A 23,608-nucleotide genomic window follows, 5' to 3' on the forward strand; every position below is an offset into this window, starting at 1 on the left:
TTGTATTGCTTTTATAGTATATGTCATGCATTTTATGTATTGATGATTTGGTACTTTACCTCTGTACTTTTTGCAAACTGTTAATAAAGTGTTTATATCAACCAATGTACTGCATGTGTTTGTTGTGTTCATACTTGTATTCAATTTAATTTTAACTTGTATGTTTTTTTATTTTGTGTTTTATTCTCTATGGTGGTACTCATGTCTAGTGAACAGAACAGTATCAACAAACACAAAGACAGTAATGTGTTTAATAAAAGGTTGTGGGTATTTGTTGTGCTGTTCTCAGTTGTATGGAATAATTGGAATTTGTTTCAGTAGGGTTTTGCTTGTGTTTTAATTCAATGTATTTTTATAAAAACATCTGAATTATTGCATCTGGACCTGAGGTTGAAATGCAGGCTAAATGAGGATGGCTGATACTTCATCATTACAGACAGAGATTAAACATGCTAATGGTCACTGGTTGTCTTAATGCTCACATGAACTGAGACCCTCACCCTCTTTGAGCCTGGTGAGTTTCATCTAAACTGGCATAATCACATTGGAATGATTATGACCCTCTGTGGAATGTTGAAGATTCTGTAAGGGATCATCATATTGTTTGTTCAGTAACCGAGTGTCTCCAGCCTTTTAGGCCAGGATACTTATTTCATCCAATCAGGATGGAGGATGACTTATACATGAAACTGGGAAAGGTGGACTCTCTCTCTCTCTCTCTCTCTCTCTCTCTTATTTCTCAGTATCCTCCACACTGTTCTTGACAAACTTGATGCATCTGCCCAATACGGTACTGTAGCCAATTCATATAGGCCTACACATTGTATTGTCTTTGCTTGAACGTTGAATTACTTTGAAACTCCTGTGAATCCAGGAGGTATCTGCTGCTGAAATGATGAAATAGTTATAACATTATAACTATTAGGTTTACACCAATTATGTCACAACTTGTCAATCACGTTGAAAGTATTACAATGAAAGCTTTAGAAAGCAATAGCCTGCAATGATTATGATTGGAGTCCTTCATGTCCAACTGACAGGGGAAACTTCTACTGAACAAACACAAACTAAAATCATGGTGACTCTCACCATTGCTTTTCAATAAAAGTGAATTGATTATGTTGTAGGCCTGATCAAATTGTTATATTTAACCCCCCAAATTCAAATAACGTATCTGCTATTTTTAAGCCAATAAAAATGTGATTTGGTTATTAGTGTACTTGTTATTTGTATTATAATTTCTCAAGGGTGAAATGAACCATTGTGTAAATATCATCAGTTCATTCCTAGAACGTATGTGGACGTCTTGGGCACAAATTGTGTTAAAATGTAAAAATAAAATGAACTAAATATAGTCTTATGTATGACATAAATAGATTCAATGTATTCATGGTACGTGCACCAATATTTTACTTTGTTTTACATTTAAATTTGTATATGATTGATATGGCAATCCAGCCACTATACTTGAGATGACCCCAATTTAATCCTGTCACGGTCCAAGGCTATTGTGCAAGATGTATCTTTGCAGTGAGACATATGTAGCCGGAATTGTTGACTTATTGATGGCTCAAAGTGACATTGATGAAAATGAAAAATAAAACTGACTTTACGCATTGTGAGCTTGTAGATCGGCTATTTCAAATGGCCGAAATGTATATATGGCTGAAGTGGTTAATGTGCTTTGTATCAAAACATACAAAGTAACTAGTAACTAAAGCATGCTGCTTTGTTGTTGGTAAGTTCTTTAAACCCCCCAAACACAACAATGATGGCTGTTGTGTTTGACTCTGAGCTCTGTATTGAGACCCAGGTAAAAGCGGTCGTACAGTCCAGACACGTTTCCTTTGAGAATCATTTCTAGAATGTAATGCCCTCTGCCTCAAAGCTTGACATCATTGACGTCCTGTGTTCAGGGTTTGATGAACAATAGAACAAGTTGTTGCAAATGAGCCACCATCATTGGTGCAGATTGCTAATTCCACACAAAACAGTGGAAGCACACCTTTAATGATGATAATGTGGTCGTTCACAGGTGATCTAGCTAGTCAATACCTAATAGGTGGCCATTAGCACGTTTGGTCACAGCAGTTTCATACGCAAATACATTGAAATGACTAGCATGAATGGAACAACCACAAACTGCTGAATCTTTACATGCAGTTATGTGCATCAAATAAGCAGTAAGCCAATAAGCCTGCTTTTGAGTCTCTTAATGAGCCTATAATCTTTACCGCTTCAGATTCGGTAATCTCATCCAACCTGAAAATGGGCCTGTCGTCCTTAATATGATCAAAAGTCCAAGTTCTAGTAGAGAAGCTTTGAGCCAGCTCCTCAACAGAATGTATAAAGAAACTATTACAATGATTTGCAATCACATCATGATCTAAAGTTAAAATTCCATTCACTTTAAGTTAGAGTTCCTTTGTTTTGTGATCCTTATTTCTCCCAGTTAGTTTATTAAGGTTTTCCCAAATCAATTTCCCATTTCCCCTTGCATCTTCTATTACTTTGATGAAATAAATCCGCTTTTGCTTTCCTTAAGTTCCTTACTACCTTGTTTCGAAGGCTTGTGAAAATCTGCCTGTCACTGCTGTGACCTGAATTAAGTGATCTCTTCAAGGCAAAATCCTGCTCCTTCATCTTCTGCCAGAGGGCGCTATTGAGCCATGGCAGTGTTATTTTTGACTAGGTCTAGACTTTATATTTATATCCTGGAGGCTAGCGATGGATGCTAAAAACAGCTAACAATTGGAAAATAAAATACTATTGTTTCTGGATAAAATTACATTATTATAACCAGAGACTTAAGTTCTCGGTTTGGCACACAAGGTTAATTGCAAGCACAAATCCAGATAATTCCGGGTTCGGCAAATATTGTGTTAATAAGAACATACACAATATGTATTTCAATGTATGTATTTCATACACACGTTTTATTTCATCCATGCTTACAACATATGCCACTAGAAAAATAGTACCGGTATGTACAAAAAATATATTTTGAGTGTATAATATAAAATGTCAAACAATATGTTGAAAAACATTGTATAACAAGTTTAAAATAAATCTATCTACACATAAGCTGTATGGTCAAAATATTTTTTATTTTTTTTTAAATGAGGCAGAAATGGTTCTTGCGAAAGTATAGAGAAACATTTGCAGCAGCTATGAATAGCAGCAGATATAAATTCAGTCTCTTGTGGAAGTGAGAGAAAACACTTCAGATATCATACTGTTTGTGACAGTACCAGTGCAACAGCAGTGGAGTGTAATCTCTCCATTGATTTGGTCGGGCGTTCAAATTGTTCCTCAAAACAAAAACCTCCACCTCAAGATCACAGTCTATTGTATGGACTTGCTACAACGCAGTGGTTTGGTGGGACATGACTTGGTGGTGATGAAGGGATGGTCCAACACCTGGTCAGGTGTTATCCTCTCCTCTGGAAACGGGTGAAGCATTCGTTTCAACAGGTCCACAAAGACGACTCCAGTTCCGTCGGCGTCACCACACAACGAGTCGAACACTTCTTCCAGTGAGCGGTTTTCTGTTGTTTCTGATATTTTCAGTCCGGCGTCCAGGAGTGCTTGAACCGGCATACCAAGAGTTAAGATGATGGATAGAAGCTACAGGGGGGGGGGAAACACAGGATTTTTCACATTATTATTCACAATATTCCATGTAACAGTCTTAGGTAAACATAGGTGAACATTTAACTTCTGTGTAAAGTGAATCCGTGGAATACTCACCACTTCAGAGTCAGTGTCCCCACAGAATAAATCACGAGTCAGCATCCCATTGGCCATCACACAGCCCAGTGACCACATGTCAAGGGCCTCTGTGAGTGGGAGGCCCAGGAATACTTCTGGTGCTCTGTGGGTGGAAAAACAAAAAGGATGTTAGCAATATAATAACTGTCTGCTTTCAGTAAAGTACAGTATGTATAAAGGCCAGTACGATTTAACACAAAATCTAGCTCAAAATAACTCACCTATATGCACGAATGGGCATGATCCTCCGTTGCTTGGTCTCAGAGACATGAACAGCCAGACCAAAGTCAATGAGTTTGACTTTGAGGGGTTGTTCTCGTCGGTTCACCAGCATGATGTTATCTAGTTTTATGTCTGTGTGGATCAGACCGATACCCTTCAGGGCCTGTAGTGCAATGGCAAGCTGCAAGTCAAGAATAAAGAGCACGATTAATAATGTGAAACAAGGTGGTGTGAAATTTAACTGAATATGTGTCTGTATGGGTTGCCATCACATTTCAAACTCATACCTGCTGTATGACAGGTCTCATCTCCATCATGGACATAGGACCTCTGTCATTAAGGAATTCCAGGAGATCGATATCCAGAGACTCAAACACCATGCATTGAAATCCTTTATGGACGAAGCCGTCGTAAAATCTCACTATTCCACACGTGTCAGGGTCCAGGACTTTCAGCGTTTGCAACACAGCCATCTCACGTGCTGCCACTTCATCATAATCACTGCAACTCTTCAAGATCTTGATGGCCACTGTATCACCGGTGAGTGTGCTGATGGCTTTGGCCACCGTCCCAAAGCTGCCCTCCCCCAGGATGCTCTGGACTTGGTACTGGCCTCTGTCCAGCAGGTCCATCTCAGATACCATGCAACTCTCTGGACCATCAGAGTGTTGGGAGGAGCTGGCGGTCACAATGACCAGTGGTGTTGGGGAAGCAGAGTTGAGCACATTGTCCAAATCAAATCTGTCCCACTCTGGATCCGAGCAAGACATAATGCCGGGTCCGGGGGCGGTCAGGGTTAGGGTGTCAACGTTAACCGCTGGGACGTCATCATAGTTGATTATGTCCTGTTCAGCTGTGTCCAACTCTGAGCAATCAGAGCTAGTGGGGCTGGTGACCTCAACGGATTTTTTAAATCTTTTTTTAAATGGCAGCTGCTTCTTAGCACCTAGAGAGAAGAGATATAATTTAGAGTGACTCATGGAATATATCATACACAAAATAATACTTCACAAACTATGAAAGTTGTGATTGATACGCTCGGCTCAACAAATAGCCTACATGAGCTGAGCTACACATTAATTATATCCCCAACATACAATTGGTATGTTATGTTATGGTGTTGGGGATATAATTCATCACATTATTATAATTATGTACACGTTTGAATAGCAGGGATTTTTTCAGAAATCAAAATATAGAATATAGAATATTTTGTATTAGATATAAAACTGCTGATAAATTCAGATATTTATAATTTAGCCCAATTCTAGATATATCTGTTTTCACTAGACAATGTGTAGTGTTCATTGACCCTTACCTGTATATGTCCTTGAAAAGCGCTGGTATGGTTCAAAGCGATGCTTTTTCAGGCCTCCTACTTTTACTTTGAAAGTTTTGCTATCCTGTTGTCTCCTGGTCATTAATGTAGTCATGGTGAGTCCTCTTTCTTCAGCAGAATTGTTCCTAGAGTTGAGAGATTCCATCTTCACCTGGAGTCCACAGTCAGATCTGATCAGAAATGAGTGATATCCTGGAGGAGTTGTGGAGAACTGACAACTACAAACTCTTCTTATACTAGAGAGCCTGAGGTGGAACCACTAACTGCTTGGGATTGGTTGGCCAGAGAACAATAGAACTATCTCTCCACCAACCACAACCTAACGGGTTGAACCACTAACTGATTGGTCAAAGAGGGGAGGGGCACCAATTCAATGCTCTAAATTCTCAGTATTTATCATACTAAAAGGATCACATGCAAATTGGTTGGTCGATCCATTCAGCAATAGGGTTACACGCCCTAACCTGTCCGTTAACAATGGGACAGACTACCCCCAAAACATTCCACAACATTCACAATTCACAATAATAGGATAGTTCATGAATCATTCAATAATAAGTTAGATGTGTCCAAACGAAGATAACATGTACCTTAGTGAGTGATTAAAAAGATGATTTAATATGTCCTGGTGAAATATATTTCTGCACATGGCTGGAAATTAGGGAGGAAATTAGGTGTGGACAGAAAATCTATTCAACCCTGTCATGAGTTTGTATGAGTCCTCATGTGTCTTTTTAGATGAGCCGTGTGGCTACAGCCCTTTCCACAAACTGTGCAAGCAAATGGCTTTTCCCCTGAATTAATCATTGTGTGTGTCTTCACACAACATTGATAATATTGGCCTATATCTGACTAAAGTCTGACAATAAGTGTTCGAATTCAGACTTGTCATTCTAAAAAGACTCATACATACAGTTTGAGTTAAATGTTATAGTGTGACTCTTTTAATGTTCTAGTATTATGGCACTCAAATGTGGAACATGGCAATGCCCTACCACCAGCTATCAGAAAGTGCCACTGCTTTTATGTAAAATACTTGTATTGCTTTTATAGTATATGTCATGCATTTTATGTATTGATGATTTGGTACTTTACCTCTGTACTTTTTGCAAACTGTTAATAAAGTGTTTATATCAACCAATGTACTGCATGTGTTTGTTGTGTTCATACTTGTATTCAATTTAATTTTAACTTGTATGTTTTTTTATTTTGTGTTTTATTCTCTATGGTGGTACTCATGTCTAGTGAACAGAACAGTATCAACAAACACAAAGACAGTAATGTGTTTAATAAAAGGTTGTGGGTATTTGTTGTGCTGTTCTCAGTTGTATGGAATAATTGGAATTTGTTTCAGTAGGGTTTTGCTTGTGTTTTAATTCAATGTATTTTTATAAAAACATCTGAATTATTGCATCTGGACCTGAGGTTGAAATGCAGGCTAAATGAGGATGGCTGATACTTCATCATTACAGACAGAGATTAAACATGCTAATGGTCACTGGTTGTCTTAATGCTCACATGAACTGAGACCCTCACCCTCTTTGAGCCTGGTGAGTTTCATCTAAACTGGCATAATCACATTGGAATGATTATGACCCTCTGTGGAATGTTGAAGATTCTGTAAGGGATCATCATATTGTTTGTTCAGTAACCGAGTGTCTCCAGCCTTTTAGGCCAGGATACTTATTTCATCCAATCAGGATGGAGGATGACTTATACATGAAACTGGGAAAGGTGGACTCTCTCTCTCTCTCTCTCTCTCTCTCTCTTATTTCTCAGTATCCTCCACACTGTTCTTGACAAACTTGATGCATCTGCCCAATACGGTACTGTAGCCAATTCATATAGGCCTACACATTGTATTGTCTTTGCTTGAACGTTGAATTACTTTGAAACTCCTGTGAATCCAGGAGGTATCTGCTGCTGAAATGATGAAATAGTTATAACATTATAACTATTAGGCTTACACCAATTATGTCACAACTTGTCAATCACGTTGAAAGTATTACAATGAAAGCTTTAGAAAGCAATAGCCTGCAATGATTATGATTGGAGTCCTTCATGTCCAACTGACAGGGGAAACTTCTACTGAACAAACACAAACTAAAATCATGGTGACTCTCACCATTGCTTTTCAATAAAAGTGAATTGATTATGTTGTAGGCCTGATCAAATTGTTATATTTAACCCCCCAAATTCAAATAACGTATCTGCTATTTTTAAGCCAATAAAAATGTGATTTGGTTATTAGTGTACTTGTTATTTGTATTATAATTTCTCAAGGGTGAAATGAACCATTGTGTAAATATCATCAGTTCATTCCTAGAACGTATGTGGACGTCTTGGGCACAAATTGTGTTAAAATGTAAAAATAAAATGAACTAAATATAGTCTTATGTATGACATAAATAGATTCAATGTATTCATGGTACGTGCACCAATATTTTACTTTGTTTTACATTTAAATTTGTATATGATTGATATGGCAATCCAGCCACTATACTTGAGATGACCCCAATTTAATCCTGTCACGGTCCAAGGCTATTGTGCAAGATGTATCTTTGCAGTGAGACATATGTAGCCGGAATTGTTGACTTATTGATGGCTCAAAGTGACATTGATGAAAATGAAAAATAAAACTGACTTTACGCATTGTGAGCTTGTAGATCGGCTATTTCAAATGGCCGAAATGTATATATGGCTGAAGTGGTTAATGTGCTTTGTATCAAAACATACAAAGTAACTAGTAACTAAAGCATGCTGCTTTGTTGTTGGTAAGTTCTTTAAACCCCCCAAACACAACAATGATGGCTGTTGTGTTTGACTCTGAGCTCTGTATTGAGACCCAGGTAAAAGCGGTCGTACAGTCCAGACACGTTTCCTTTGAGAATCATTTCTAGAATGTAATGCCCTCTGCCTCAAAGCTTGACATCATTGACGTCCTGTGTTCAGGGTTTGATGAACAATAGAACAAGTTGTTGCAAATGAGCCACCATCATTGGTGCAGATTGCTAATTCCACACAAAACAGTGGAAGCACACCTTTAATGATGATAATGTGGTCGTTCACAGGTGATCTAGCTAGTCAATACCTAATAGGTGGCCATTAGCACGTTTGGTCACAGCAGTTTCATACGCAAATACATTGAAATGACTAGCATGAATGGAACAACCACAAACTGCTGAATCTTTACATGCAGTTATGTGCATCAAATAAGCAGTAAGCCAATAAGCCTGCTTTTGAGTCTCTTAATGAGCCTATAATCTTTACCGCTTCAGATTCGGTAATCTCATCCAACCTGAAAATGGGCCTGTCGTCCTTAATATGATCAAAAGTCCAAGTTCTAGTAGAGAAGCTTTGAGCCAGCTCCTCAACAGAATGTATAAAGAAACTATTACAATGATTTGCAATCACATCATGATCTAAAGTTAAAATTCCATTCACTTTAAGTTAGAGTTCCTTTGTTTTGTGATCCTTATTTCTCCCAGTTAGTTTATTAAGGTTTTCCCAAATCAATTTCCCATTTCCCCTTGCATCTTCTATTACTTTGATGAAATAAATCCGCTTTTGCTTTCCTTAAGTTCCTTACTACCTTGTTTCGAAGGCTTGTGAAAATCTGCCTGTCACTGCTGTGACCTGAATTAAGTGATCTCTTCAAGGCAAAATCCTGCTCCTTCATCTTCTGCCAGAGGGCGCTATTGAGCCATGGCAGTGTTATTTTTGACTAGGTCTAGACTTTATATTTATATCCTGGAGGCTAGCGATGGATGCTAAAAACAGCTAACAATTGGAAAATAAAATACTATTGTTTCTGGATAAAATTACATTATTATAACCAGAGACTTAAGTTCTCGGTTTGGCACACAAGGTTAATTGCAAGCACAAATCCAGATAATTCCGGGTTCGGCAAATATTGTGTTAATAAGAACATACACAATATGTATTTCAATGTATGTATTTCATACACACGTTTTATTTCATCCATGCTTACAACATATGCCACTAGAAAAATAGTACCGGTATGTACAAAAAATATATTTTGAGTGTATAATATAAAATGTCAAACAATATGTTGAAAAACATTGTATAACAAGTTTAAAATAAATCTATCTACACATAAGCTGTATGGTCAAAATATTTTTTATTTTTTTTTAAATGAGGCAGAAATGGTTCTTGCGAAAGTATAGAGAAACATTTGCAGCAGCTATGAATAGCAGCAGATATAAATTCAGTCTCTTGTGGAAGTGAGAGAAAACACTTCAGATATCATACTGTTTGTGACAGTACCAGTGCAACAGCAGTGGAGTGTAATCTCTCCATTGATTTGGTCGGGCGTTCAAATTGTTCCTCAAAACAAAAACCTCCACCTCAAGATCACAGTCTATTGTATGGACTTGCTACAACGCAGTGGTTTGGTGGGACATGACTTGGTGGTGATGAAGGGATGGTCCAACACCTGGTCAGGTGTTATCCTCTCCTCTGGAAACGGGTGAAGCATTCGTTTCAACAGGTCCACAAAGACGACTCCAGTTCCGTCGGCGTCACCACACAACGAGTCGAACACTTCTTCCAGTGAGCGGTTTTCTGTTGTTTCTGATATTTTCAGTCCGGCGTCCAGGAGTGCTTGAACCGGCATACCAAGAGTTAAGATGATGGATAGAAGCTACAGGGGGGGGGGAAACACAGGATTTTTCACATTATTATTCACAATATTCCATGTAACAGTCTTAGGTAAACATAGGTGAACATTTAACTTCTGTGTAAAGTGAATCCGTGGAATACTCACCACTTCAGAGTCAGTGTCCCCACAGAATAAATCACGAGTCAGCATCCCATTGGCCATCACACAGCCCAGTGACCACATGTCAAGGGCCTCTGTGAGTGGGAGGCCCAGGAATACTTCTGGTGCTCTGTGGGTGGAAAAACAAAAAGGATGTTAGCAATATAATAACTGTCTGCTTTCAGTAAAGTACAGTATGTATAAAGGCCAGTACGATTTAACACAAAATCTAGCTCAAAATAACTCACCTATATGCACGAATGGGCATGATCCTCCGTTGCTTGGTCTCAGAGACATGAACAGCCAGACCAAAGTCAATGAGTTTGACTTTGAGGGGTTGTTCTCGTCGGTTCACCAGCATGATGTTATCTAGTTTTATGTCTGTGTGGATCAGACCGATACCCTTCAGGGCCTGTAGTGCAATGGCAAGCTGCAAGTCAAGAATAAAGAGCACGATTAATAATGTGAAACAAGGTGGTGTGAAATTTAACTGAATATGTGTCTGTATGGGTTGCCATCACATTTCAAACTCATACCTGCTGTATGACAGGTCTCATCTCCATCATGGACATAGGACCTCTGTCATTAAGGAATTCCAGGAGATCGATATCCAGAGACTCAAACACCATGCATTGAAATCCTTTATGGACGAAGCCGTCGTAAAATCTCACTATTCCACACGTGTCAGGGTCCAGGACTTTCAGCGTTTGCAACACAGCCATCTCACGTGCTGCCACTTCATCATAATCACTGCAACTCTTCAAGATCTTGATGGCCACTGTATCACCGGTGAGTGTGCTGATGGCTTTGGCCACCGTCCCAAAGCTGCCCTCCCCCAGGATGCTCTGGACTTGGTACTGGCCTCTGTCCAGCAGGTCCATCTCAGATACCATGCAACTCTCTGGACCATCAGAGTGTTGGGAGGAGCTGGCGGTCACAATGACCAGTGGTGTTGGGGAAGCAGAGTTGAGCACATTGTCCAAATCAAATCTGTCCCACTCTGGATCCGAGCAAGACATAATGCCGGGTCCGGGGGCGGTCAGGGTTAGGGTGTCAACGTTAACCGCTGGGACGTCATCATAGTTGATTATGTCCTGTTCAGCTGTGTCCAACTCTGAGCAATCAGAGCTAGTGGGGCTGGTGACCTCAACGGATTTTTTAAATCTTTTTTTAAATGGCAGCTGCTTCTTAGCACCTAGAGAGAAGAGATATAATTTAGAGTGACTCATGGAATATATCATACACAAAATAATACTTCACAAACTATGAAAGTTGTGATTGATACGCTCGGCTCAACAAATAGCCTACATGAGCTGAGCTACACATTAATTATATCCCCAACATACAATTGGTATGTTATGTTATGGTGTTGGGGATATAATTCATCACATTATTATAATTATGTACACGTTTGAATAGCAGGGATTTTTTCAGAAATCAAAATATAGAATATAGAATATTTTGTATTAGATATAAAACTGCTGATAAATTCAGATATTTATAATTTAGCCCAATTCTAGATATATCTGTTTTCACTAGACAATGTGTAGTGTTCATTGACCCTTACCTGTATATGTCCTTGAAAAGCGCTGGTATGGTTCAAAGCGATGCTTTTTCAGGCCTCCTACTTTTACTTTGAAAGTTTTGCTATCCTGTTGTCTCCTGGTCATTAATGTAGTCATGGTGAGTCCTCTTTCTTCAGCAGAATTGTTCCTAGAGTTGAGAGATTCCATCTTCACCTGGAGTCCACAGTCAGATCTGATCAGAAATGAGTGATATCCTGGAGGAGTTGTGGAGAACTGACAACTACAAACTCTTCTTATACTAGAGAGCCTGAGGTGGAACCACTAACTGCTTGGGATTGGTTGGCCAGAGAACAATAGAACTATCTCTCCACCAACCACAACCTAACGGGTTGAACCACTAACTGATTGGTCAAAGAGGGGAGGGGCACCAATTCAATGCTCTAAATTCTCAGTATTTATCATACTAAAAGGATCACATGCAAATTGGTTGGTCGATCCATTCAGCAATAGGGTTACACGCCCTAACCTGTCCGTTAACAATGGGACAGACTACCCCCAAAACATTCCACAACATTCACAATTCACAATAATAGGATAGTTCATGAATCATTCAATAATAAGTTAGATGTGTCCAAACGAAGATAACATGTACCTTAGTGAGTGATTAAAAAGATGATTTAATATGTCCTGGTGAAATATATTTCTGCACATGGCTGGAAATTAGGGAGGAAATTAGGTGTGGACAGAAAATCTATTCAACCCTGTCATGAGTTTGTATGAGTCCTCATGTGTCTTTTTAGATGAGCCGTGTGGCTACAGCCCTTTCCACAAACTGTGCAAGCAAATGGCTTTTCCCCTGAATTAATCATTGTGTGTGTCTTCACACAACATTGATAATATTGGCCTATATCTGACTAAAGTCTGACAATAAGTGTTCGAATTCAGACTTGTCATTCTAAAAAGACTCATACATACAGTTTGAGTTAAATGTTATAGTGTGACTCTTTTAATGTTCTAGTATTATGGCACTCAAATGTGGAACATGGCAATGCCCTACCACCAGCTATCAGAAAGTGCCACTGCTTTTATGTAAAATACTTGTATTGCTTTTATAGTATATGTCATGCATTTTATGTATTGATGATTTGGTACTTTACCTCTGTACTTTTTGCAAACTGTTAATAAAGTGTTTATATCAACCAATGTACTGCATGTGTTTGTTGTGTTCATACTTGTATTCAATTTAATTTTAACTTGTATGTTTTTTTATTTTGTGTTTTATTCTCTATGGTGGTACTCATGTCTAGTGAACAGAACAGTATCAACAAACACAAAGACAGTAATGTGTTTAATAAAAGGTTGTGGGTATTTGTTGTGCTGTTCTCAGTTGTATGGAATAATTGGAATTTGTTTCAGTAGGGTTTTGCTTGTGTTTTAATTCAATGTATTTTTATAAAAACATCTGAATTCTTGCATCTGGACCTGAGGTTGAAATGCAGGCTAAATGAGGATGGCTGATACTTCATCATTACAGACAGAGATTAAACATGCTAATGGTCACTGGTTGTCTTAATGCTCACATGAACTGAGACCCTCACCCTCTTTGAGCCTGGTGAGTTTCATCTAAACTGGCATAATCACATTGGAATGATTATGACCCTCTGTGGAATGTTGAAGATTCTGTAAGGGATCATCATATTGTTTGTTCAGTAACCGAGTGTCTCCAGCCTTTTAGGCCAGGATACTTATTTCATCCAATCAGGATGGAGGATGACTTATACATGAAACTGGGAAAGGTGGACTCTCTCTCTCTCTCTCTCTCTCTCTCTCTTATTTCTCAGTATCCTCCACACTGTTCTTGACAAACTTGATGCATCTGCCCAATACGGTACTGTAGCCAATTCATATAGGCCTACACATTGTATTGTCTTTGCTTGAACGTTGAATTACTTTGAAACTCCTGTGAATCCAGGAGGTATCTGCTGCTGAAATGATGAAATAGTTATAACATTATAACTATTAGGCTTACACCAATTATGTCACAACTTGTCAATCACGTTGAAAGTATTACAATGAAAGCTTTAGAAAGCAATAGCCTGCAATGATTATGATTGGAGTCCTTCATGTCCAACTGACAGGGGAAACTTCTACTGAACAAACACAAACTAAAATCATGGTGACTCTCACCATTGCTTTTCAATAAAAGTGAATTGATTATGTTGTAGGCCTGATCAAATTGTTATATTTAACCCCCCAAATTCAAATAACGTATCTGCTATTTTTAAGCCAATAAAAATGTGATTTGGTTATTAGTGTACTTGTTATTTGTATTATAATTTCTCAAGGGTGAAATGAACCATTGTGTAAATATCATCAGTTCATTCCTAGAACGTATGTGGACGTCTTGGGCACAAATTGTGTTAAAATGTAAAAATAAAATGAACTAAATATAGTCTTATGTATGACATAAATAGATTCAATGTATTCATGGTACGTGCACCAATATTTTACTTTGTTTTACATTTAAATTTGTATATGATTGATATGGCAATCCAGCCACTATACTTGAGATGACCCCAATTTAATCCTGTCACGGTCCAAGGCTATTGTGCAAGATGTATCTTTGCAGTGAGACATATGTAGCCGGAATTGTTGACTTATTGATGGCTCAAAGTGACATTGATGAAAATGAAAAATAAAACTGACTTTACGCATTGTGAGCTTGTAGATCGGCTATTTCAAATGGCCGAAATGTATATATGGCTGAAGTGGTTAATGTGCTTTGTATCAAAACATACAAAGTAACTAGTAACTAAAGCATGCTGCTTTGTTGTTGGTAAGTTCTTTAAACCCCCCAAACACAACAATGATGGCTGTTGTGTTTGACTCTGAGCTCTGTATTGAGACCCAGGTAAAAGCGGTCGTACAGTCCAGACACGTTTCCTTTGAGAATCATTTCTAGAATGTAATGCCCTCTGCCTCAAAGCTTGACATCATTGACGTCCTGTGTTCAGGGTTTGATGAACAATAGAACAAGTTGTTGCAAATGAGCCACCATCATTGGTGCAGATTGCTAATTCCACACAAAACAGTGGAAGCACACCTTTAATGATGATAATGTGGTCGTTCACAGGTGATCTAGCTAGTCAATACCTAATAGGTGGCCATTAGCACGTTTGGTCACAGCAGTTTCATACGCAAATACATTGAAATGACTAGCATGAATGGAACAACCACAAACTGCTGAATCTTTACATGCAGTTATGTGCATCAAATAAGCAGTAAGCCAATAAGCCTGCTTTTGAGTCTCTTAATGAGCCTATATTCTTTACCGCTTCAGATTCGGTAATCTCATCCAACCTGAAAATGGACCTGTCGTCCTTAATATGATCAAAAGTCCAAGTTCTAGTAGAGAAGCTTTGAGCCAGCTCCTCAACAGAATGTATAAAGAAACTATTACAATGATTTGCAATCACATCATGATCTAAAGTTAAAATTCCATTCACTTTAAGTTAGAGTTCCTTTGTTTTGTGATCCTTATTTCTCCCAGTTAGTTTATTAAGGTTTTCCCAAATCAATTTCCCATTTCCCCTTGCATCTTCTATTACTTTGATGAAATAAATCCGCTTTTGCTTTCCTTAAGTTCCTTACTACCTTGTTTCGAAGGCACGAATGGGCATGATCCTCCGTTGCTTGGTCTCAGAGACATGAACAGCCAGACCAAAGTCAATGAGTTTGACTTTGAGGGGTTGTTCTCGTCGGTTCACCAGCATGATGTTATCTAGTTTTATGTCTGTGTGGATCAGACCGATACCCTTCAGGGCCTGTAGTGCAATGGCAAGCTGCAAGTCAAGAATAAAGAGCACGATTAATAATGTGAAACAAGGTGGTGTGAAATTTAACTGAATATGTGTCTGTATGGGTTGCCATCACATTTCAAACTCATACCTGCTGTATGACAGGTCTCATCTCCATCATGGACATAGGACCTCTGTCATTAAGGAATTCCAGGAGATCGATATCCAGAGACTCAAACACCATGCATTGAAATCCTTTATGGACGAAGCCGTCGTAAAATCTCACTATTCCACACGTGTCAGGGTCCAGGACTTTCAGCGTTTGCAACACAGCCATCTCACGTGCTGCCACTTCATCATAATCACTGCAACTCTTCAAGATCTTGATGGCCACTGTATCACCGGTGAGTGTGCTGATGGCTTTGGCCACCGTCCCAAAGCTGCCCTCCCCCAGGATGCTCTGGACTTGGTACTGGCCTCTGTCCAGCAGGTCCATCTCAGATACCATGCAACTCTCTGGACCATCAGAGTGTTGGGAGGAGCTGGCGGTCACAATGACCAGTGGTGTTGGGGAAGCAGAGTTGAGCACATTGTCCAAATCAAATCTGTCCCACTCTGGATCCGAGCAAGACATAATGCCGGGTCCGGGGGCGGTCAGGGTTAGGGTGTCAACGTTAACCGCTGGGACGTCATCATAGTTGATTATGTCCTGTTCAGCTGTGTCCAACTCTGAGCAATCAGAGCTAGTGGGGCTGGTGACCTCAACGGATTTTTTAAATCTTTTTTTAAATGGCAGCTGCTTCTTAGCACCTAGAGAGAAGAGATATAATTTAGAGTGACTCATGGAATATATCATACACAAAATAATACTTCACAAACTATGAAAGTTGTGATTGATACGCTCGGCTCAACAAATAGCCTACATGAGCTGAGCTACACATTAATTATATCCCCAACATACAATTGGTATGTTATGTTATGGTGTTGGGGATATAATTCATCACATTATTATAATTATGTACACGTTTGAATAGCAGGGATTTTTTCAGAAATCAAAATATAGAATATAGAATATTTTGTATTAGATATAAAACTGCTGATAAATTCAGATATTTATAATTTAGCCCAATTCTAGATATATCTGTTTTCACTAGACAATGTGTAGTGTTCATTGACCCTTACCTGTATATGTCCTTGAAAAGCGCTGGTATGGTTCAAAGCGATGCTTTTTCAGGCCTCCTACTTTTACTTTGAAAGTTTTGCTATCCTGTTGTCTCCTGGTCATTAATGTAGTCATGGTGAGTCCTCTTTCTTCAGCAGAATTGTTCCTAGAGTTGAGAGATTCCATCTTCACCTGGAGTCCACAGTCAGATCTGATCAGAAATGAGTGATATCCTGGAGGAGTTGTGGAGAACTGACAACTACAAACTCTTCTTATACTAGAGAGCCTGAGGTGGAACCACTAACTGCTTGGGATTGGTTGGCCAGAGAACAATAGAACTATCTCTCCACCAACCACAACCTAACGGGTTGAACCACTAACTGATTGGTCAAAGAGGGGAGGGGCACCAATTCAATGCTCTAAATTCTCAGTATTTATCATACTAAAAGGATCACATGCAAATTGGTTGGTCGATCCATTCAGCAATAGGGTTACACGCCCTAACCTGTCCGTTAACAATGGGACAGACTACCCCCAAAACATTCCACAACATTCACAATTCACAATAATAGGATAGTTCATGAATCATTCAATAATAAGTTAGATGTGTCCAAACGAAGATAACATGTACCTTAGTGAGTGATTAAAAAGATGATTTAATATGTCCTGGTGAAATATATTTCTGCACATGGCTGGAAATTAGGGAGGAAATTAGGTGTGGACAGAAAATCTATTCAACCCTGTCATGAGTTTGTATGAGTCCTCATGTGTCTTTTTAGATGAGCCGTGTGGCTACAGCCCTTTCCACAAACTGTGCAAGCAAATGGCTTTTCCCCTGAATTAATCATTGTGTGTGTCTTCACACAACATTGATAATATTGGCCTATATCTGACTAAAGTCTGACAATAAGTGTTCGAATTCAGACTTGTCATTCTAAAAAGACTCATACATACAGTTTGAGTTAAATGTTATAGTGTGACTCTTTTAATGTTCTAGTATTATGGCACTCAAATGTGGAACATGGCAATGCCCTACCACCAGCTATCAGAAAGTGCCACTGCTTTTATGTAAAATACTTGTATTGCTTTTATAGTATATGTCATGCATTTTATGTATTGATGATTTGGTACTTTACCTCTGTACTTTTTGCAAACTGTTAATAAAGTGTTTATATCAACCAATGTACTGCATGTGTTTGTTGTGTTCATACTTGTATTCAATTTAATTTTAACTTGTATGTTTTTTTATTTTGTGTTTTATTCTCTATGGTGGTACTCATGTCTAGTGAACAGAACAGTATCAACAAACACAAAGACAGTAATGTGTTTAATAAAAGGTTGTGGGTATTTGTTGTGCTGTTCTCAGTTGTATGGAATAATTGGAATTTGTTTCAGTAGGGTTTTGCTTGTGTTTTAATTCAATGTATTTTTATAAAAACATCTGAATTCTTGCATCTGGACCTGAGGTTGAAATGCAGGCTAAATGAGGATGGCTGATACTTCATCATTACAGACAGAGATTAAACATGCTAATGGTCACTGGTTGTCTTAATGCTCACATGAACTGAGACCCTCACCCTCTTTGAGCCTGGTGAGTTTCATCTAAACTGGCATAATCACATTGGAATGATTATGACCCTCTGTGGAATGTTGAAGATTCTGTAAGGGATCATCATATTGTTTGTTCAGTAACCGAGTGTCTCCAGCCTTTTAGGCCAGGATACTTATTTCATCCAATCAGGATGGAGGATGACTTATACATGAAACTGGGAAAGGTGGACTCTCTCTCTCTCTCTCTCTCTCTCTCTCTTATTTCTCAGTATCCTCCACACTGTTCTTGACAAACTTGATGCATCTGCCCAATACGGTACTGTAGCCAATTCATATAGGCCTACACATTGTATTGTCTTTGCTTTAGAAAGCAATAGCCTGCAATGATTATGATTGGAGTCCTTCATGTCCAACTGACAGGGGAAACTTCTACTGAACAAACACAAACTAAAATCATGGTGACTCTCACCATTGCTTTTCAATAAAAGTGAATTGATTATGTTGTAGGCCTGATCAAATTGTTATATTTAACCCCCCAAATTCAAATAACGTATCTGCTATTTTTAAGCCAATAAAAATGTGATTTGGTTATTAGTGTACTTGTTATTTGTATTATAATTTCTCAAGGGTGAAATGAACCATTGTGTAAATATCATCAGTTCATTCCTAGAACGTATGTGGACGTCTTGGGCACAAATTGTGTTAAAATGTAAAAATAAAATGAACTAAATATAGTCTTATGTATGACATAAATAGATTCAATGTATTCATGGTACGTGCACCAATATTTTACTTTGTTTTACATTTAAATTTGTATATGATTGATATGGCAATCCAGCCACTATACTTGAGATGACCCCAATTTAATCCTGTCACGGTCCAAGGCTATTGTGCAAGATGTATCTTTGCAGTGAGACATATGTAGCCGGAATTGTTGACTTATTGATGGCTCAAAGTGACATTGATGAAAATGAAAAATAAAACTGACTTTACGCATTGTGAGCTTGTAGATCGGCTATTTCAAATGGCCGAAATGTATATATGGCTGAAGTGGTTAATGTGCTTTGTATCAAAACATACAAAGTAACTAGTAACTAAAGCATGCTGCTTTGTTGTTGGTAAGTTCTTTAAACCCCCCAAACACAACAATGATGGCTGTTGTGTTTGACTCTGAGCTCTGTATTGAGACCCAGGTAAAAGCGGTCGTACAGTCCAGACACGTTTCCTTTGAGAATCATTTATAGAATGTAATGCCCTCTGCCTCAAAGCTTGACATCATTGACGTCCTGTGTTCAGGGTTTGATGAACAATAGAACAAGTTGTTGCAAATGAGCCACCATCATTGGTGCAGATTGCTAATTCCACACAAAACAGTGGAAGCACACCTTTAATGATGATAATGTGGTCGTTCACAGGTGATCTAGCTAGTCAATACCTAATAGGTGGCCATTAGCACGTTTGGTCACAGCAGTTTCATACGCAAATACATTGAAATGACTAGCATGAATGGAACAACCACAAACTGCTGAATCTTTACATGCAGTTATGTGCATCAAATAAGCAGTAAGCCAATAAGCCTGCTTTTGAGTCTCTTAATGAGCCTATATTCTTTACCGCTTCAGATTCGGTAATCTCATCCAACCTGAAAATGGACCTGTCGTCCTTAATATGATCAAAAGTCCAAGTTCTAGTAGAGAAGCTTTGAGCCAGCTCCTCAACAGAATGTATAAAGAAACTATTACAATGATTTGCAATCACATCATGATCTAAAGTTAAAATTCCATTCACTTTAAGTTAGAGTTCCTTTGTTTTGTGATCCTTATTTCTCCCAGTTAGTTTATTAAGGTTTTCCCAAATCAATTTCCCATTTCCCCTTGCATCTTCTATTACTTTGATGAAATAAATCCGCTTTTGCTTTCCTTAAGTTCCTTACTACCTTGTTTCGAAGGCTTGTGAAAATCTGCCTGTCACTGCTGTGACCTGATTTAAGTGATCTCTTCAAGGCAAAATCCTGCTTCTTCATCTTCTGCCAGAGGGCGCTATTGAGCCATGGCAGTGTTATTTTTGACTAGGTCTAGACTTTATATTTATATCCTGGAGGCTAGCGATGGATGCTAAAAACAGCTAACAATTGGAAAATAAAATACTATTGTTTCTGGATAAAATTACATTATTATAACCAGAGACTTAAGTTCTCGGTTTGGCACACAAGGTTAATTGCAAGCACAAATCCAGATAATTCCGGGTTCGGCAAATATTGTGTTAATAAGAACATACACAATATGTATTTCAATGTATGTATTTCATACACACGTTTTATTTCATCCAACATATGCCACTAGAAAAATAGTACCGGTATGTACAAAAAATATATTTTGAGTGTATAATATAAAATGTCAAACAATATGTTGAAAAACATTGGATAACAAGTTTAAAATAAATCTATCTACACATAAGCTGTATGGTCAAAATATATATATATTTTTTTTAAATGAGGCAGAAATGGTTCTTGCGAAAGTATAGAGAAACATTTGCAGCAGCTATGAATAGCAGCAGATATAAATTCAGTCTCTTGTGGAAGTGAGAGAAAACACTTCAGATATCATACTGTTTGTGACAGTACCAGTGCAACAGCAGTGGAGTGTAATCTCTCCATTGATTTGGTCGGGCGTTCAAATTGTTCCTCAAAACAAAAACCTCCACCTCAAGATCACAGTCTATTGTGTGGACTTGCTACAACGCAGTGGTTTGGTGGGACATGACTTGGTGGTGATGAAGGGATGGTCCAACACCTGGTCAGGTGTTATCCTCTCCTCTGGAAACGGGTGAAGCATTCGTTTCAACAGGTCCACAAAGACGACTCCAGTTCCGTCGGCGTCACCACACAACGAGTCGAACACTTCTTCCAGTGAGCGGTTTTCTGTTATTTCTGATATTTTCAGTCCGGCGTCCAGGAGTGCTTGAACCGGCATACCAAGAGTTAAGATGATGGATAGAAGCTACAGGGGGGGGGGAAACACAGGATATTTCACATTATTATTCACAATATTCCATGTAACAGTCTTAGGTAAACATAGGTGAACATTTAACTTCTGTGTAAAGTGAATCTGTGGAATACTCACCACTTCAGAGTCAGTGTCCCCACAGAATAAATCACGAGTCAGCATCCCATTGGCCATCACACAGCCCAGTGACCACATGTCAAGGGCCTCTGTGAGTGGGAGGTCCAGGAATACTTCTGGTGCTCTGTGGGTGGAAAAACAAAAAGGATGTTAGCAATATAATAACTGTCTGCTTTCAGTAAAGTACAGTATGTATAAAGGCCAGTACGATTTAACACAAAATCTAGCTCAAAATAACTCACCTATATGCACGAATGGGCATGATCCTCCGTTGCTTGGTCTCAGAGACATGAACAGCCAGACCAAAGTCAATGAGTTTGACTTTGAGGGGTTGTTCTCGTCGGTTCACCAGCATGATGTTATCTAGTTTTATGTCTGTGTGGATCAGACCGATACCCTTCAGGGCCTGTAGTGCAATGGCAAGCTGCAAGTCAAGAATAAAGAGCACGATTAATAATGTGAAACAAGGTGGTGTGAAATTTAACTGAATATGTGTCTGTATGGGTTGCCATCACATTTCAAACTCATACCTGCTGTATGACAGGTCTCATCTCCATCATGGACATAGGACCTCTGTCATTAAGGAATTCCAGGAGATCGATATCCAGAGACTCAAACACCATGCATTGAAATCCTTTATGGACGAAGCCGTCGTAAAATCTCACTATTCCACACGTGTCAGGGTCCAGGACTTTCAGCGTTTGCAACACAGCCATCTCACGTGCTGCCACTTCATCATAATCACTGCAACTCTTCAAGATCTTGATGGCCACTGTATCACCGGTGAGTGTGCTGATGGCTTTGGCCACCGTCCCAAAGCTGCCCTCCCCCAGGATGCTCTGGACTTGGTACTGGCCTCTGTCCAGCAGGTCCATCTCAGATACCATGCAACTCTCTGGACCATCAGAGTGTTGGGAGGAGCTGGCGGTCACAATGACCAGTGGTGTTGGGGAAGCAGAGTTGAGCACATTGTCCAAATCAAATCTGTCCCACTCTGGATCCGAGCAAGACATAATGCCGGGTCCGGGGGCGGTCAGGGTTAGGGTGTCAACGTTAACCGCTGGGACGTCATCATAGTTGATTATGTCCTGTTCAGCTGTGTCCAACTCTGAGCAATCAGAGCTAGTGGGGCTGGTGACCTCAACGGATTTTTTAAATCTTTTTTTAAATGGCAGCTGCTTCTTAGCACCTAGAGAGAAGAGATATAATTTAGAGTGACTCATGGAATATATCATACACAAAATAATACTTCACAAACTATGAAAGTTGTGATTGATACGCTCGGCTCAACAAATAGCCTACATGAGCTGAGCTACACATTAATTATATCCCCAACATACAATTGGTATGTTATGGTGTTGGGGATATAATTCATCACATTATTATAATTATGTACATGTTTGAATAGCAGGGATTTTTTCAGAAATCAAAATATAGAATATAGAATATTTTGTATTAGATATAAAACTGCTGATAAATTCAGATATTTATAATTTAGCCCAATTCTAGATATATCTGTTTTCACTAGACAATGTGTAGTGTTCATTGACCCTTACCTGTATATGTCCTTGAAAAGCGCTGGTATGGTTCAAAGCGATGCTTTTTCAGGCCTCCTACTTTTACTTTGAAAGTTTTGCTATCCTGTTGTCTCCTGGTCATTAATGTAGTCATGGTGAGTCCTCTTTCTTCAGCAGAATTGTTCCTAGAGTTGAGAGATTCCATCTTCACCTGGAGTCCACAGTCAGATCTGATCAGAAATGAGTGATATCCTGGAGGAGTTGTGGAGAACTGACAACTACAAACTCTTCTTATACTAGAGAGCCTGAGGTGGAACCACTAACTGCTTGGGGTTGGTTGGCCAGAGAACAATAGAACTATCTCTCCACCAACCACAACCTAACGGGTTGAACCACTAACTGATTGGTCAAAGAGGGGAGGGGCACCAATTCAATGCTCTAAATTCTCAGTATTTATCATACTAAAAGGATCACATGCAAATTGGTTGGTCGATCCATTCAGCAATAGGGTTACACGCCCTAACCTGTCCGTTAACAATGGGACAGACTACCCCCAAAACATTCCACAACATTCACAATTCACAATAATAGGATAGTTCATGAATCATTCAATAATAAGTTAGATGTGTCCAAACGAAGATAACATGTACCTTAGTGAGTGATTAAAAAGATGATTTAATATGTCCTGGTGAAATATATTTCTGCACATGGCTGGAAATTAGGGAGGAAATTAGGTGTGGACAGAAAATCTATTCAACCCTGTCATGAGTTTGTATGAGTCCTCATGTGTCTTTTTAGATGAGCCGTGTGGCTACAGCCCT

This window comes from Electrona antarctica (genome assembly GCF_951216825.1).
Source record: "Electrona antarctica genome assembly, chromosome: 2".
NCBI classification, from domain to species: domain Eukaryota; kingdom Metazoa; phylum Chordata; class Actinopteri; order Myctophiformes; family Myctophidae; genus Electrona; species Electrona antarctica.